Here is a 17,891-nt window from a genome sequence, read left to right as displayed (position 1 = left end):
ACAAATGTCTTTTCACCTGGCATTCCCCCACGTCTCCCGATTGGCCTTCTGCTGCAACAGGAAACGGCCCAAAATTCAACACATATGCAGCAATGTCTTCCACTAAAAACTGACCTTCTTTTTCCAATGTGGGTAGCTCTAGATTAAGACCCTAACTCAGCTAGCACCTAGGGAAAACAAGCCAACCTGTACATCTTTTAAAACTAGACACCTAGGGGTATTCCGAGTGGGCTGACTAGTGTGCATCTCACCAAGGATTTTTACCCAGAATCCCTTGCAAACCTAAAACTCTGACTAAATAAAATTTTCCTCACATTTCTGTAATGGAAAGTTCCAGAATCTGAGGAAGCCACAAATCTTCTTCCACCAGGCAATCCCCCATGTCTCCCAATAAAATTGGTACCTCACTTGTGTGGATTGGCCTTCTGCTGCAACAGGAAACAGCCCAAAACCCAACATGTATACAGCAGATTTTTCCACTGAAGACTGACCCTCTTTTTCCGATGCGGGTAGTTCTAGATTTTGGATCCTAGCTCAGCTGGCACCTAGGGAAACATAGCCAACATGTACATTTGTTAAAACTAGACACCTAGAGGAATCCAGGATAGTGTGACTTGCGTGGATCCCATTAGGTTTTCTAATCCACGATGCCATGCAAACCATAAACGTTTCCTAAAACCACACATTTTCCTTACATCTCTGGGATAGAAACTTCTGGAATCTGCAGTAATCCACAAAATTCCTACCACCCACTCCTGTGGCAATAAGAACGCGGCCCCACTTGTCTGGTTGGGCAGGAACGGATCAAATCACAGACAAAGGAAGTGCTTGCATGGAGACTCCTATTGACCTCAGTTGTATCCTTTCCTGTCACTGGCCCTAGGCCCAGCCGCACAATGCTGTATCTTGCTTCTCTCAAAAACCCATGTATGACATCCCATTAACACTCTGCACAACTCAGAGACACAACCCAAGCTGTTGCACCTATATTTCGAAACATATACTTCAATTCTCCATGACGATGATATCGGTACTCATTGGTCCCACGTTGGCATACCATCAGATTTATCACATTGTATTCCAAATTCTCATCTTTTCATGGAACTTTATCAATAAAGTCCTTTGCAGACATATTTTATAGATTAACTCCTGTCTGAAGAATATGATTAACAGCATATGACAGTCCAGACAAATCGCTTTCAGAGAAGAGAACAAATATATATGGAATACTCTGTCAAACTCTAGGGCCCTCTGAATATAATCCTGTTGACCTTTACTCAGCTGCTGGTATTTACACTAGGCAGGCATCCTACCGTCTGCCTACTCCAGTTGAAAATAGTTGTGGAAAACATCGAGCCTCTAACCTTTTCCCCCAAAACCTCATTGGAGCTCCTTTTGCTTGTTTCACCTGATACAGTTCAATTGCACCCCCATAATCTCTTTTGAATGCAGCGGATGGATAATATAGTGCTTGCATATTTTTTCAAATCTGCTTCTATCCACTTTTTCAAACTGTCAACTTGAAGGCAACATTTCTTCCTCCATACAACTTCCATGTGCAGCAACATCTAAATCTTTGTAATACACATTATTCTGTTTGAGATAGAATGTAGTTTTTACCTTAGGCACATCCACTAGCTCCTACTAGACGTTTTTGTTTTTTGTGCGAACATCACTGACTAGAATAATAAGCTTTTGTCTAGATGCCTCTCTCCATCCACAGTTTCAATATTGCATTAAAAATCTACAGGTAACTACTCAAATCTACCTTTACAGCCTTTCTGTAGCTCAGTCTGTGGTAGTTACCCAGGCTTTGATTCCATATGAAATATTGCATGAAAAGGGTGCATAGATTGTATCATTATTGTTTCATAAACATTTAGATGTCAAACTTCCTTTGAACCAGTTCCATCTTATTATGTATTTCCCTTGTGAATTATTTTGGGGGCCTTTTGAGAACTCCTTATTCATGAGTTTTCCTCCCCCTTCATTCTTCTGTTGAGAACCCCGACCACCTTTGTGGGTGTCTCTCCCAGATACCTTTTTGGACGTCCACGTCCTCAGCAAGCTTCCTGGGATCAGTCAGCTTACTGTCTACCAAGTGCTAGCACAACTCTGTAAAACAAATACTGAGAATATGCTCTCTCAGAATCGAATTATACAACCCTGTGTAAAAATGTACTTTGTGGATCTGCACCCATCCATTCAGTGCCTCAGTGGAAAAGGGGTGGAGAGTTTGGTGCTGCCCATGAACTGCTGACGGTACTTCTCAGGGGTCAGCCCAAACTTGGCAATTAAAATGGCTTTCATGTATGGGTATGTTTTCTGATCTTTTGGGTCTAATGTGAGGAGTGTGTCCCTCCCAATAGCTGGAGTATGTTTCCACAGACCCGCCCCCCATTTATCTTCAGAAACCCCATACGCCCTTAGTGCAACTTCATATGCAGCAAACCATTTATCAATGTCATCTCCCACCACATAATCTAGCACTACTTCTTTGGGCATACAAACCTTCTTTTCTCCAGCAGGTCCTGCATGTATGCTGCCACCATCACTGCTTGACTCAGACTGCCTAACCTTGATGTCCAGCTCTTTGAGGCTCAGTTCATGAGCCAACAGAAGTTTCTTCTCAGCCAAGGCCCTTTCACCTTCAGCTTGTTTGGCTTCCCTTTCTGCTTTCCTTTCCTCTGCCTCCATGTTCAATATGGCCAACTGCAGTTGGAACTCTCTCTTCTCCCTCCTTTCCTCTGCGGTCAGGCCTTGGTTAGAGACACTGCTCCCTGCTTTCCCAGGGGGCACAAATCCAGGGGTGTCAGCCCCCACTGCTGTTGGCAAATCCTCTGGAGAGCACTCCTCTTGCTTTTCACCTTTATCATTCTCTTGTGGACAGGCTTCTGCCCGTGCCCTCAGTGCCTTTTGGTATTCCTATTTTTTGGAATAGGTACTCCCATCCTCTTGCAGAACCCTTTCAGCTGGTTGTCAGTGTAAGTCTCCAGCTTGGCTAGGTCAAACTCTCCTGCTCCTCTTTGAGACCCAGCCAAAGACATGATGATTTAGGATTAGATCTTGAAATTGACCTTTAACTGTGGGTAGGTAGTGTACACGTAGCTACTGAATGCTAACTGCACTAACACAAGTCCTATCTCACCGCTGATCACCAATGTTAGAAATGGGTTCTCTAATTGGTAGAGGTATTCACCTTTGTCCAAATAGGGACCACAATCCTAGTCAGGGTAAGTCACACACAATCCAAATTATCCTGTGCCCACCCTCTGGTAGCCTGGCGCTAAGCAGTCAGGCTTAACTTAGAAGGCAATGTGTAAAGTATATTGTGAAATAAATCATACAGTAACACAGTGAAAACACCACAAAATACACAACACATGTTTAGAAAAATATAAGAAATTGATCTGGTTAAATTAAGGGCAAAACGATAAAGATTCAATAAGCACAATATCACTTTTGAAAGATTAAAAATAGTCTTAAATCTTAGAATTCAACAATGGTCTCTTGGTTTCACAAAGCACCTGGTTTGCATCACAAATTACACACACAGAGGAGGAGATGTGAGGAAAAATAAGGTGTGCGTCACATTTTCCAGCTCGGCACAGACGATGTGTTGTTTCTTGCCACGCTGCAAGGGCTTTGCATCATTTCTTGGCACACAGTTTTGGGTCCTCACTGCAGTGCGGGGTTCTTTTTGACACCCAGGGGTGATGTGGGGAAATCCTGGGTGCGCTGGAAGAAGTCACAGGCGTTGCACAGATCCGGTGGTGATGCGTCATATTTTCTATAGCACTATAGGCGCTGCGTTTTTTTCCACTCTGGGAATCAGGCTGCGTCATTACGATTCAGCTGTGCACTGATCGAGTAGGGATGGACAACAAATTTTCTATTGCAAGGCAGGCACTGCCTTCAAGCAGGAAGTCGGGCTGCATCGTGTTTCGGCTGTGAGGCAATTTTTCTGTTGCAAAATGGCTGTGTGGTGTTTCCGGCAGGCTGTGCGTTGATTTTCAGCACACAAGGAATTTCCTTAAGAGGTGAAGTCTTTTAGGCCTGGAGACTTCAGGAAAAAGGGGACAAGCTCAATCCAAGCCCTTGGTGAGCACTTCTCAGCAAGGTCAGGGAGCAGAAGGGCAGCAGGGCAAGAGCAGGGCAGCAGTCCTTCACAGCAAAGCAGTCCAGATTAGTCCTTTGAGCAGCCAGGCAGTTTCTCTTGACAGGTTGCAGGTTCAGGTCCAGAAGTGTCTGAGTTGGTGGGGTCAGGGACCCAGTTTAAGTACCCAACAATGCCTTTGAAGTGGGGGAGACTTCAAAGAGTGGTTTCTAAGTGCAGAAGGTCCCCTTTCAGTACAGGTCTGTCTGCCACGATCCAAGCAGGGGGGTTGGCAGTCCATTGTGTGAGGGCGGGCCACTAGCATTTGAAATGTAAGTGTCGGGCCCCTCCTCCCTCCCAGGCCAGGAAGACCCATTCATTATGCAGATGAGTGCAGGTGTGACTGAGTATCCTTTGTTTCTGGTTGTCTGGCTGAAATGCACAAGAGAGCTGTCAACCAGCCCAGCCAGACGTGCATTGGAGACAGGCTCTAAGGCACAATTGGATTCTAAATGCAGAGAAATGCTTACTTTCTCAAAGTGACATTTCTAGAGTAGTAATATTAAATCCAACTTCACCAATAAGATGGATTTTCTATTACTATTCTGGCCATACAAAATATGATCTGTTTACCCCTTTTTGATCAGAATCTACCACTCAAACAGTATAGGAGGGTAGCTCTAATGCTAGCCTATGAAAGGAGAAGCCTCACAGTAGTGGAAAATGAACTTAGGAGCTTTCCACTACCAGGACATATAAAACACACAGGTACATGACCTGTCTTTTACCTGCATAGCACCCTGCCCTATGGTTACCTAGGGCTACCTTAAGGGTGACGTATATGGAGAAAAAGGGGAGTTTAAGGCTTGGAAGTAATTCTAAATGCCAAGTCGAAGTGGCAGTGAAACCTCACACACAGGCCTTGGAATGTCAGGCCTCCGACATGGTTAAGGGGCTACTTAGGTGGGTGGCACAATCAGTGCTGCAGGCCCACTAGTAGCATTTAATTTACAGGCCCTGGGCACATCTAGTGCACTGTAGTAGGGACTTTTAAGTAAATCAAATATGCCAATTGGGAATGAACCAATGTTACCATGTTCAAGGGAGAGAGCATATGCACTTTAGCATTGGTTAGCAGTGGTAAAGTGGCCATAGTCCTAAAACCAGCAAAAACACTGTCAGAAAAGTGGAGGGAGGCAGGCAAAAAGTTGGGAGATGACCCTAAGGCGTTCAGATCTAACAAATACAATACAAGTTGACAACCTCAATTCATTACAACATCTTAAAGGGGCCCCTATGTCTGCACATATAAATTACTGTGAAGTCAAACAGATGAAAATGAGAACTTAAAAAGGACATACTACTTCCTGAACACATATCTGAGTGATGCAGCTGGTGCACTCTTGCAGTTGTTAGAAATATGGCTAACATCTGTGAGGGATGAAAGTCTTCAATCAGTTTCTATTTCTTTAGATGCAAATGTCCTTTATATTTAGGTCACATACAAAGAAGAATACTTGCAAATAGTAAGGGAAATCGATCTGATTACTATTCCAATTTATTGTTTTTTGCACACTGGGTCACTCACATACAGAGATCTGGCTTATGCAAGTTAGTATTGCCCCTGCTACTCATGAGAAACAGTCCATTTTGAACTGTCAGGCAAGGCTGTCTCTAAAGGAAACATTAGCAACCCTAGGCCAGTTTTGACCTTGTTGGACCTTGTCAGCTTGGATCCTAAGGCGCAACGGTGAAGGAACCGACATCTGGGCATGCCACTAAACTCTTTTTGTTTTCCTCAGTGCAACACCCCAAGAGCAATGGTTATACCCAAACATGGATCCCAGGCTCAATGTGACATAGTAGACTCGTGGCCTGGTTTGTCAGTTCAGGCTGGATGGTGCCTATTAGAGAATGATCGAGGCTGATTTCTATATGGCTAGTTTCTGTTTAAGGTGCCATGGTGGGTAAAAAAAGGTGAACTGGATTGGAGCGGAGGATAATTACCACTGGCTGAGATTAATTCAAGCAATCTAGCCATCACTTTTTTGTTTTTCTCAGTGCAACTCCCTGAATGCATGGGTATACCCAGATGAGGTTCCTTTGTTTACTGTGGCGTCATTGTTATGTTTTCCATTTGATCACTACCTAAAACCAGATTAAAGCAGAACTGACCCACTTCCTTCATCACCCTGTTCCCCAATGGAATGAAAATAAATGTTCTCACTTTTCAACGAATCCTCAAATATTTTTTAAAAACAAGCCTTAGAGATATTCGAATTACATAGTTTAAAAAAATGTAATTTCTTACTTTTTCTCCGTCATACACATACTTCTTCAAGTTATGTGGTAATACGTATGTCAGAGCTTGGTTTCAGTTGTTCGTTATATGAAGATACATAGGCCCTGATTTATACCTTTTTGTGCCACATTGGCGTCAAAAAATGACGCTAATGCAGCGCAAAAAAAGTATAAATCAGGGCCATAAAGTTGATTTTTGCTGAGATCAAAGTGCGTTGACATGGAATTGGGGGGCAGGAGAGACAGACAAGTAGAGAAGGAAAATGACAGCTTTCTCCCTGTCATTACAAGGGATGAAACTATTATTATATGGACTATACAGCTGTTCAGTTTGATTGCATTGAGCTGGAGTCAAGAATAGATTCCTAGACAATTCCATGATTTCCATATCACAGTGAATGTCTGTTTTTACACTACGGTCAGATGTGCAATGACAGGGCCCTTTTTTGTTTTGCTCTTTGAGAGGACGTTCTTCCACTGCAGAACAGTAATGTGATGAAGCCTGGTTGGCTTTTGATTACCGTGGTGGAGGCTGGTGGTGTATGTCACTTTGAAGTTAAATATAGGTTTTTGTTTCAGTGATACCTGCATTGTGGGTTGGCTCATTTACAATGGTGCTGGATGCTTGGTATCTTTCTTTGGTCTGAATACAACTCTGGTTGAACAGAAGTTTGATGTGGCCTCGTCCTGACTGTAGTGAAAGATTTTTTGAGATTAATGAGATGATTTGTGAATTCCCCTGTAACTGTTGGCCTTCTAGCCAGCAGTGTCGGTGTTGAAGATGACATACTTGTCTCTGATTTGTGAACTCTCTCTTTTTCACTTTAGTAAGATAACTTAGCTCATCCTGCAGTCAGCATTTTGACAGGAGGGCCGCCTTGTGGTGGAACTTGCGGCCAGAGGTGCTTAAAGGCAAATCTATCCCGCTGCCCAGGACACCTGTGATTTTTACAGGGGGGAGCCTGAACGTCATTCCCCAGTCAGGATAGCGACAGGAGGGGTGCCTTGCAGTGGAACTTGCATCCGGAGGCCATCTTAAAGGCAGCACATCTATCCCGCTGTGAGTGAATGTGGGGGATATGCCCAGGAACGTGCCGGGCCAAGACCGGGCCGGTCTACTCCCATCATCGACCGGATGAGACTGAGTTGGGGCCCATCTCTTTTGCCTGCCTCAGTCTAGCTTCTGGTGGTGAGCCCGCTTCTCTTATATTTGGTGCATACACTTCAATTCTCCTATTCAATCTCCCTAATCTGCAGGCTTTTCCTTTTGGGATCCTAGTACTTGCATAGGGTCAGTATGGGTAAACCTGAGCCGCAGGAAAATAAGGGCTCTTCCAGTAAGGTGGCACAAGGTTCTACGCTTGACTCCTTTTCTCCTTTTTAACCCAGGCGATGGGGGTGATTACTAAGGAAATTGACATTACTGAGGATGACTGTCTCTGAATACAGGTGATGCGCCTAGTTATGTTTTGCCAACACATCAAGACTCACAACCCTTACAAGATACTGTGGCCCATTCAGACTCTGTTGACTTACTTACCCCCCCCCCCCAAGCTAGGCGGCTGCAATGGGTTAACTTTTTATAGAGACCATAGCCCAGGACTCCTCAAAATCTAGTGATTACGCACCAGCGGTCAAGAGAAAGTGCCTATCAAAGTGCTAAGTGACCTGTGATTCTCCTGGGGGTATGGTGGCTGAGAAGGGTTCCCAGACCACCCAGGGACTGACTCCAGCAGAGTGAGATTGTATTTTAGATACATTTAAATCCATGATTGAGAAATGTGTGGTCCCTTTAGTTGAGAGACTGCATAGTTTGAAATTGTCTGTCCTCACTTTGTCTAAATCAGTTACTTGGAATCAGCTTCAGTGGGGGCCTCAAGTGGACATTATACTTTGAGAGTTGGTGCCTTGATTCCAAGTAATGTACCCACTATCCCTGATGGTATGCTTCCTTACTGGTGACCACTAGTAACACAACGTCCTCCCAGTCTAGTTCAGGGTGGGGCAAAAAGGATAAGAATAACCAGGTGGAGAGTGGGGGCCTTCAAGTTTTAGGTGTGGAAGCCCAGCACCAATGGACTAAAACGTTACTTTGTTTGAAATTGCCACCTGAATGTTGTCCCAATGTTGTAGTCATGGGCGGGGTACCCCCCCATAGGTCATCTAGAGAGAAGTCCACCATTGACCTCCAGAATAAATGTTGACACTGGTTGAGTTAAAATGCTAACTTTGACATCAAGGAGCATAGAGGCATGTTATTTGTAAGAAGGTTAGAAGGGTGGATTGAGTGGGTTCAATGGACAAGGAGTTTGAAGGTGACTGTGTGGTGATCAATAATAGATCACCTAGCTTGGCTAGACGATTGATCTACACCTCTAGGCTCTTACATTCCCTTGATAGGGGCATTACAATATTTCCGCTGGATTTTTATATAAGCACTTACAGCCTGACATAACTTGAGGCTTTGTGTTCGGGGGCTTCTCCTATTCCCACAAGGAATAGGATTCTTCCCTTGACCAATCTGGACAGCAATGATTAAACTCTTAGTACCACTACAATTGGTGTTAGTGAGGGGGTGACAAGCCAGATTATTGTCTACCTAAAGGTGCCTCCTTAGCAAGGGTATGGAACTTAGATTCATTTCTTGGAATTGTGCGGGCATTAGAGATAAGATTTCTGACCCTGAATGGATGACATTCATTACCCAGTTTGATATGATCCTACTTCAGGAAATGTGGGCTCAGGAGTTGCTCACCGTGGATGGCTATGAGTCCTACATAAGACCGACCACCCCTTCTCCAGGTCTCAGGGGGGTCTAGCTACTATGTTCGGTAATTTTATACTCCCCAGAGTCATGCAGGTCCCATTTGGGCATAAGGGGATTCAGATGCGGTGGGTTCCCAAGCTTTTCAATTTTTCTTAGTTGATTTTTATAACTGGGTTTGCGACTCGGGATTTCAGATCAAGACCCTATTGAAAGTACTGGTTATTTTGGAGAAAAGGTCCGCTGGGCTGTTTTAGTGTTCTACTAGCAGGTGACTTTAAGGCCAAGTTAGGTGTGACCCCCTACTGTCCTAGACCCTTTTGTACCAGGGGATGTCAACTTTAGCTTTGAAGCACCCGATCCCAGAGGAAGGCAGTTGCATAAAGCGCTTAGGTAGGTGAGTCTCTGTAACCTAATGGAACTGGTAGGCAACTTCCTCCTTAGGTGACCCACATTGGTAGGGTAGGGTAAGGGGACCACCATTGATTATATATTCCCCTCAAAAGCTTTTAGGTGGTTCTTTGACAGCAGGCAGGTACTTCACTCACTTTACAGCGATCATAATCTCATTGAAGTGAGGATGGTAGCCCCAGCTGTTGATCCTCCAAGTGGCGTCCCAAGTGTGGTGGGTTTAACCCCAATCCATCAGGATTGGAGGCTTGGATGGCATAATATTTTGATCCCTTCCCTGCAGGAATCCTTAATTAAGTGAAGCTCAAATATGCTTTAAAGTTCTTTATTAACATGGAGGCCCCCTGCCATTGTTTTGACTGGCTTTCAGACTTTAAATAGTACTGTTAGATCAATTATGTTGGAGTTATCTGGCCCCCCCAAGAGTGTCTGCAGTGGGGTAGTTTGATAAAAAATTGTAGAGTGGCAAGCAAGCGCCTACAGGTAGCCCTTAAGCCAACCCAAGGGATCAGCAGCTAGTCAAGCTAGCCAGGGCTACCTATAAAGAAGCAGTCAGTAATAGGAAGCAACTACTTAATGAAGAAAGATAGGAGAAACTTTTGGGTATGTGTAAGTCCGGTGAAGTGAGTGGTTTCTGGCGCATTGTTAATGGTACGCCTGCCTACCAGGTTTCCCCTAATGATATAGGTACTAAAATCTCTGCTACCAAATGAGTGGCCCATTTTGAGAAGGTGTATTTGCTGGGTAAAGATGCTCCCTCGATTATGGTTGAAGATGTGCCTCCCTTCGCGTTAGGTATAAACTTTAAAGTGGAGGAGGTTCAAAAGGCTATAGTGGGCAGCCTTTCACACAACGTTCCTGGGCCAAATGGGGTCTACAAAGGGAACATCGGCCTATGGGCATACCTATTGACAAATGTATTAAACACTGCTGTACAAGTTGAAATCCCCAAGTTGTGGAAATCCATGGTTATTGTCCCGGTTTTTTAAAAGGGATGTAGGCAAGACCTGGGGTGTTACCGCCCCATTTCACTTCTTGACTCCACAATTAAGATCATGGGGTGTATTATTTTGCACCACATTCAAGAATGGAATGGGCTTGAGCGAATAATGTTCTTTGCCAAGCTCGGAATGGTTTCAGGGAGGGTTTGGGGATGATGGAGCAATGCCTGAACCTAAATTTGTTGATGTGCAAATACATGGTGGCAAAGAAGGGAGTGATTTACCTTGCTTTTATGGATTTGAGTTGTGCGTTTGACAGGGTAAATCATTCTACATTTTGGAGCCTTTTAGAGAGTCTTGGACTGCTTCAATCTTTGATTAACTTTCTTCGGGCTCTACACACCCTTGTTAATGCTTCTGTTAGTTCTGAGTGGGAGTGCTCTGACTCCTTTAACTTGTCAAGAGGAGTCAGGCAAGAGTGCGTTTTGGCATCCATTTCATTTTTGTTATATATTAATCGGTTTAATTATTTTTTAGTGGCCTATAGTAAAGATATGCTAAGAGTAAAGGCCACCCTGATGCCTTCCTTTCTGTATGCAGATGAGGCAGTGCTTCTTTCATGCACACTTAACTGTTTGTTAAATTTATAGGGGATCTAGAGTTGTATGTCAACATCACAAAGACCCATTTTATGGCTTGTGGGAGGCAGTCTTGTAAGGTTACCCCAATTACTATCAAGGGGTAGGTTGTGACAAGGGAGGCCTCTTTCCCTTATTTGGGGATTACATTTGATCTGCAGAATAGCTGGATACATTGTCTTGCCAATCTATGTGCACATTTTAATGAAGTATGTAGATCCCTCTTAAGGTTTGTACTTATAGTGGGTAGTAAACACATGCCACCACTCCTTCAGATCTACAGGATGAAATATCTTCCAGTTTTATTATATTGTTCAGGCATATGGGGATACTGTAACTGCCAGACTGTTCAGCAGGAAGAAAACCGATCTTGCAGAAGGCTGTAGGGTCTGGGTCCTGATAGCTTCAGCTTTTTTCTGCATGATGAGCTGCATCACGTATATGCTGAAGACTTTGTTAAAATTGCCCTGTTGCTTCTATTGATGACCGTATGGAGAGGTGAACATACCGCATTTAATAGGAAAGTTATTGAGGACTGCCTTGGATGTGAGCAAGGTCACAAAAGTCAGTGGATAAACTATATCAGAAGTACTGCAGTGCCTCTAGGGCACCCTGAGTTGTTTTATAGCCCGCACCAGTTAACAAAGTTTAATAAAAAGCTTGCAAAGGAGCTCTTTCTTCAGCAGGAAAGAGAACGTAGAAAGAACCGACCCTTGGGAAATCCTTCTATGAGGACCTTGTTGCTTTTGAAAACTAATGTAGTCCCTTAAGAATATCTCTCCTTTGTTAAAAACCCCTGAAAGAGATTGCTTCTCACAAGGTTTCGACTAGGATCTATCTGGGCCAATCTTTGTTTTCCTCCAGGGCAGCACGAGCCATCTTCTATTACGACGTGTCCATGTGATGGTGGCTTGCTTCAGACCCTAGAGCACTTGGTTCTGTTCTGTGGGTATTACGAGCCTCCTAGAAAGAGGTATTTGCTTCTGCTACTCAAAGAGAAGGGGTTTTATCAATTTCTACCTGCCTTTCTCTATCTCCAAATGCCAAATGACCATACTGTGGACATGGCAGTTTGTCTTTTCTTAGAAGGTGCATTTTGCCGGAACAAAGTGATGAACTAGGGGTTTGTATGATAATGTTTTGGTGCCCCATTTCCTTGAGTATGGGCATGAGTACTGTATCCCTATGATTATTTTTAGTGCAATGTTTAGGACACATATTTTTATGGTGTGATTTTATTGTTTTATGAGTGAGTTATTTATTATTTATGTGATTTTATGCTTTTATGATTACACTTATAATCAAAATAAAGATATCCATTCATATTCACATAACATTGCTTTATGTTTGCTTCTTTATATTATGAAAAGTTCTGCTTTAACATGTTGTGCTGCGCTTGTGAAGGTTTGTATGTATGGTATGACCTATTATCACTAATGCTTCAACTAACAATAATGAGAATATGACTGGATTGTGCTCCATGCATGTTTAATTTATGATGGATAACCTCACTGGTTGATATATGTATACTTCTCTTGCGACATTCTTATGCAGACCCTAGAAAGGACGTAAAGACTGTTCACACATTCTTTTAGCAAAAAATCATGTAATAACCATGCATTTTAGCTTCATTCTAAAGATAATGATTATATGATGGGGGTGCCTCTGATGGACTTCATGATGGACTCTCTAGCGATATTCGAATGAAACGGATGCATGACAACACAATGGCAGCACATCAGCAACACACATAATACAGATTTCGGTTGGCAATTTCATAAAATATTAGGGATATTTCTCGCTTTACATTTTCTAAAAATCACTTGTTCTACTGCTCCAAGTATTATAATTACAAATCCTCTCCCCTTGTTTTGGTTTAGGTTAGTGTACAATAAAGATTGTATTCATTTGTTTGTATTCACTGATTTAGCAGGACTAAGTGGAGACCCGCCTAAACAATTAACCATGTTAGTGTTGTTGTCAGGCCTGAACGTATTGTTCCTGTGACAGCCCCTGGTAGGGCCAGTGAGAAATGTGTAGTGATTTTGCTTCTAACTATTAATTGTTTGTTGGAATTGTTACAGCATAGGCATGAGCCTACACCCTCTTCCTCTCTTCAGAACTTTCCCATATGTTAAATTTGATTTTGGTTTGATATTTTAAGTTAGTGACAAGTGACCTTTCTATCTATAGAGAATAATCCTTGCTCAATAAAATTGTTTTCCACGTGAACCATCTTGGGTGAGATTATTCCACTCAGGGCCAGTTACAAGGAGCTTGCGTAGCTGCACCAGGTATAATGTATGAACGGTGGGGGTTCCATTGTTAAAGTCTATGCAGAACTGACGGAGCGAAATTTACAACTTTTCACAGTTTCACTCTGCGACTTCACTGCATCAAAATCCTTGTGTTAGCTCAGACCAGGCACAAGGATTGAGGCAGGACTTTTAACAGAGAACTCTTCTCTGTGTTCTGATGCATTGCTGGAGTTGCATCAGTTTTGTGATGCAACTCCAGCAATGTGTCCCTTTTTTGGCAACAGATGCATCAGAATTTATTCGACGCATCTGTAAAAACTTGTGCAATGAAGCTCTGTATTGCAAATACAGCACATCCATGGCATCGTTAGGGCATTTCTCCCAGGCACAAGACATCTGAGACATCAATGCTGATGTGTCAGTTCTTGTAAATGAGGAGCTCAGTTTGGAAATGAAGACGAGTCCCTGTGAAACACTTACAGGCCATCAATGCAATAATAACCTGAAACACTATAGGAGGCTGGCCTGGCTTGTAGTGGGGACCAGTGGTACTTACACCTTATACAAGGTCCAGTTATCCCTTCTTAGTAGAGTGTAATAGTGTTCTAGCAGCTTAGGCTGATAGAGGTAGCAATAGCAGAGCAGCCAAGGCTGAACTAGGAGATATGCAAAGTTCATTCAATACCATTTATATCATATAGGTACTATAGTAGAAGAAAGACAATACTCATAGGTTACTAAAAATAAAGGTACTTCATTTTAGTGACAATGTGCCAAAAATATCTCAGGGGATATACTCCCTTAGGAGATAAGTATCATACACAAAATATACACAAATAACCAAATCAGGTAAGTAAAACAGTTAGAAAGTAGTGCAAACAATGTAAAATACAAGTGGATGCAATAGGCCTAGGGACAACACAAACCATATACTAAGTAAGTGGAATGCGAACCACGAATGCACCCTAGGAAAGTGTAGTGTGTAGAGGGTCGCTGGGAGTGTGAGAAAACACCAAGGGTGTAAAGGAGACCCCACCCCAGGACCCAGGAAAGCTGGAGTAAAGTACTACTAGTTCCCCCAAAACAAACTGAAGTCATGATAAAGGATTTTGCAAGGCCCACAGCAGACTGCAAAGCCCAGAAGACGGATTCCAGGACTGAAGACCTATAAAGGAAGGGGACCAAGTCCAAGAGTCGCTAAAGTGTCCAGGGGGGGCAGGAGCCCACTAAACCCCGGATGAAGGTGCAAAATGGCTGCCTCTGGTTGGAAGAAGATGCTGGTTTTGCACCAATGAAAGGAGGTAGAAGGTTCTGCTTTGTGCAGAAGATGTCACATGGTGTGCTGGAGGATGCAGAGTTGTTTCCTTGGCAAAATACCACAAGCAAGCCTTGCTACCTACGCGAGTCGCGGTTGAAGAAAAAGGGTGCTGTCTGGGCCCAGGAAGGACCAAGATGTCGCCACTCATGAGGGGATTCAGAGGGGGCCCTCAGCAACATAGAGAGCCTACTGGAAGGAGGGAAGCACCCAAAGGAATCCTTGAACACGGGTTCAAGAAGACTGAACATGACAGTCATCTCAACACTGCAAAGAGATGTCCCACGACACCAGAGGTCAACTCAGGGAGCTGAGCATCACAGGACAGAGTGCTGGGGACCTAGGCTCAGCTGTGAATGAGGGATTTCTTGGAAATGTGCACAGAAGCCCTTGTATCTGCAGATCATGCAGTGCACAGGATTCCTGTATGGGTAGGGGATGCAAGGACTTACCTCCTCCAAATTTGGACAGCTGGACCACTGGCCAGTCGGGGTCACTTGGGTCCACCACCTGTGTTCCAGGGGCCACACTCATCAGGATGAGAGGGGACCCAGAGTACTGGTGAAGCTGTAGTTTGGTGCCTGCTGTAGCAGGGGGAAGATTCCGTCAACCCACGGGAGATTTCTTCATGGGGCAGGCAACCCCCAGAGCATGCACCCCTAGGAAACAGTCGAGGAAGCCGACAGGATTAGGCACTACAGTGCCGCTGGTAGTCTCCTGGCTACTCTGTTGCAGTTTTGTAGGCGTCCAGGAGCAGTCAGCGATCGATCCTTGGCAGAAGTCGAAGAGAGAAGTGCAGAGGAGTCCTGGTGGATTCTTGCAAGTCGTAATCTGAAGAGAAGCCCACAGGAGAGACCCAAAATAGCCCTCAGAGGAGGATTGGCTACCTACCCAGGTATGCACCTATCAGGAGGGGTCTCTGACGTCACCTTTTGGCACTGGCCATTCAGAGGCCTCCAGAGTGTCCCCACACATCTGAAAACAAGATGGCAGAGGTCTGAGACACACTGGAGGAGCTCTGGGCACCACCCTGGGGTGGTGATGGACAGGGGACTGGTCACTCCCCTTTCCTTTGTCCAGTTTCCCACCAGAGCAGGGGAGAAGTGGTCCCTGAACCGGTGTAGACTGGCTTATGCAAGGAGGGCACCATCTGTGCCCTTCAAAGCATTTTCAGAGGCTGGGGGAGGCTACCCCTCCCAAGCCTGTAACACCTATTTCCAAAGGTAGAGGGTGTAACACCCTGCTCTCAGAGGAAATACTTTGTTCTGCCTTCCTGGGAATGGGATGCCCAGACCCCAGGAGGGCAGAACCCTGTCTGTGAGGTGGCAGCAGTTGTAGCTGCAGTGCAAGCCTCAGAGAGCTGGTTTGGCAGTACTGGGGATCCATAGTGGAGCCCCCCGGATGCATGGAATTGGCTCCCCAATACCAGATTTGGAATGGGGGGACAATTCTACTATCTTAGACATGTTACATGGCCATACTCGGAGTTACCATTGTGAAGCTACATTTAGATATGGACCTGTATGGAGTGCGCGTGTGTAATGGTGTCCCCGCACTCACAAAGTACGGGGAAATGGCCCTGAACTATGTGGGGGCACCTTTGCTAGTACAAGGGTGCCCTCACACTTAGTAACTTTGTACCTAACCTTCAGCAAGTGAAGGTTAGACATATAGGTGACTTATAAGTTACTTGGGTGCAGTGAAAATGGCTGTGAAATAACATGTGCGTTATTTCATGCAGGCTGCAATGGCAGTCCTGTGTAAAGGTTTGTCTGAGCTCCCTATGGGTGGCGAAAGAAATGCTGCAGCCCATATGCATCTCCTGGCACCCCAATGCCCCGGGTACCGAGGTACCATACACTAGAGACTTATAAGGGGGGTCCAGTATGCCAACTAGAATTGGTAAATGTAGTCACTAGCCTATAGTGACACATTTAAAGGCAGAGAGAGCATGAGCACTGAGATTCTGATTAGCAGAGCCTCAGTGACACAGTTAGGCACTACACAGGCATACACATTAGGCCACAAACTAGGAGCACTGGGGTCCTGGCTAGCAGGATCCCAGTGAGACAAGTAAAAACATACTGACATACATGTAAAATTGAGGGTAACATGCCAAAAAAGATGGTACTTTCCTACAAAACACTACCAGTGAAATTCAGTCTCTGAGAATTGAGCACCCAGAAGGTGAAGGAAAACAGATACCACTAAAGTGAGTTCAGAACACGTTTGATCAATGGTTGAAAAAGTAAGCAGAAGCTCCCTATGAATAATCCAAAATGAAGAGTGTTAGAATAACAAGACTGAAGAAAAGAATAGAGTAAAGAGAGATAGTGCAACCATTAAAAAAAAAAAAGAACTGTGTAATTTAGATGTGGTTTACTTAGGTATGGAAATGGAGAGTGATTCTTTCCTACCACAGAGGCAGCATGTAGAACTTGAGCAAAATGGCAACATTGGAAAGACAAGTGAATATTGGTGTCTTTAGAGAAGTAGTAGACTTAGATGCAAAGCTTCGTGATATGATTTTGATAATTGATGGTAAACGCTTGTGTAGAGCCATATGTTGATATATACGTTGGAGAAAAAACCTTACATTGGTTGCAGATTCAAGAGATTCAGGAGTGGGGGGGAAATGTGATCAGCCAAGAGTTGAAGAAAACATGGGATGAGAAACAGATTGACCAGCCCAATAGAGCACTGGTAAATCATATGTGCAGGAGGATAGAATTGCATGGGGTTTTCAAGGCAGACCGTATATTTAAAGAGCTCAGCATCAGTGGGAAAATATATGTATCAGTAAAAGGTATGAATATGCTTTGTTAACATCACCAAGAGCTGTTTAAGAAGGTGTTAATACTAAAAGCAAATGAAAAGGTTTTACTCATTAGAGAGGGAACACAGGTAGCAGACACCCTGCTTTTTAGGATGTATGCAGGTGTTTTCAGAAGAGATAGGTAAAATATAAGGATTTAAACATGACATCAATGTCAGGTATATACTATTAATCAAATATACATTGTATAATGTGTTGTTCAGTGCGGGAGATGACTTTGTTTGATGAGATCAAGAAAATGTGTATTTACAATGTTTCTGAACCAATAAAGCCAGCTTTGTGGTTGTCTCCATTGGTTGTGGCACAAAAGAGGGGTCACTGTGGGGTTGAG

The sequence above is a fragment of the Pleurodeles waltl genome, chromosome 1_2 (assembly GCF_031143425.1).
Source record: "Pleurodeles waltl isolate 20211129_DDA chromosome 1_2, aPleWal1.hap1.20221129, whole genome shotgun sequence".
Lineage (NCBI taxonomy): Eukaryota > Metazoa > Chordata > Amphibia > Caudata > Salamandridae > Pleurodeles > Pleurodeles waltl.
The sequence above is the reverse complement of the archived record's forward strand: the minus strand, read 5'-3'. Positions refer to the sequence as shown.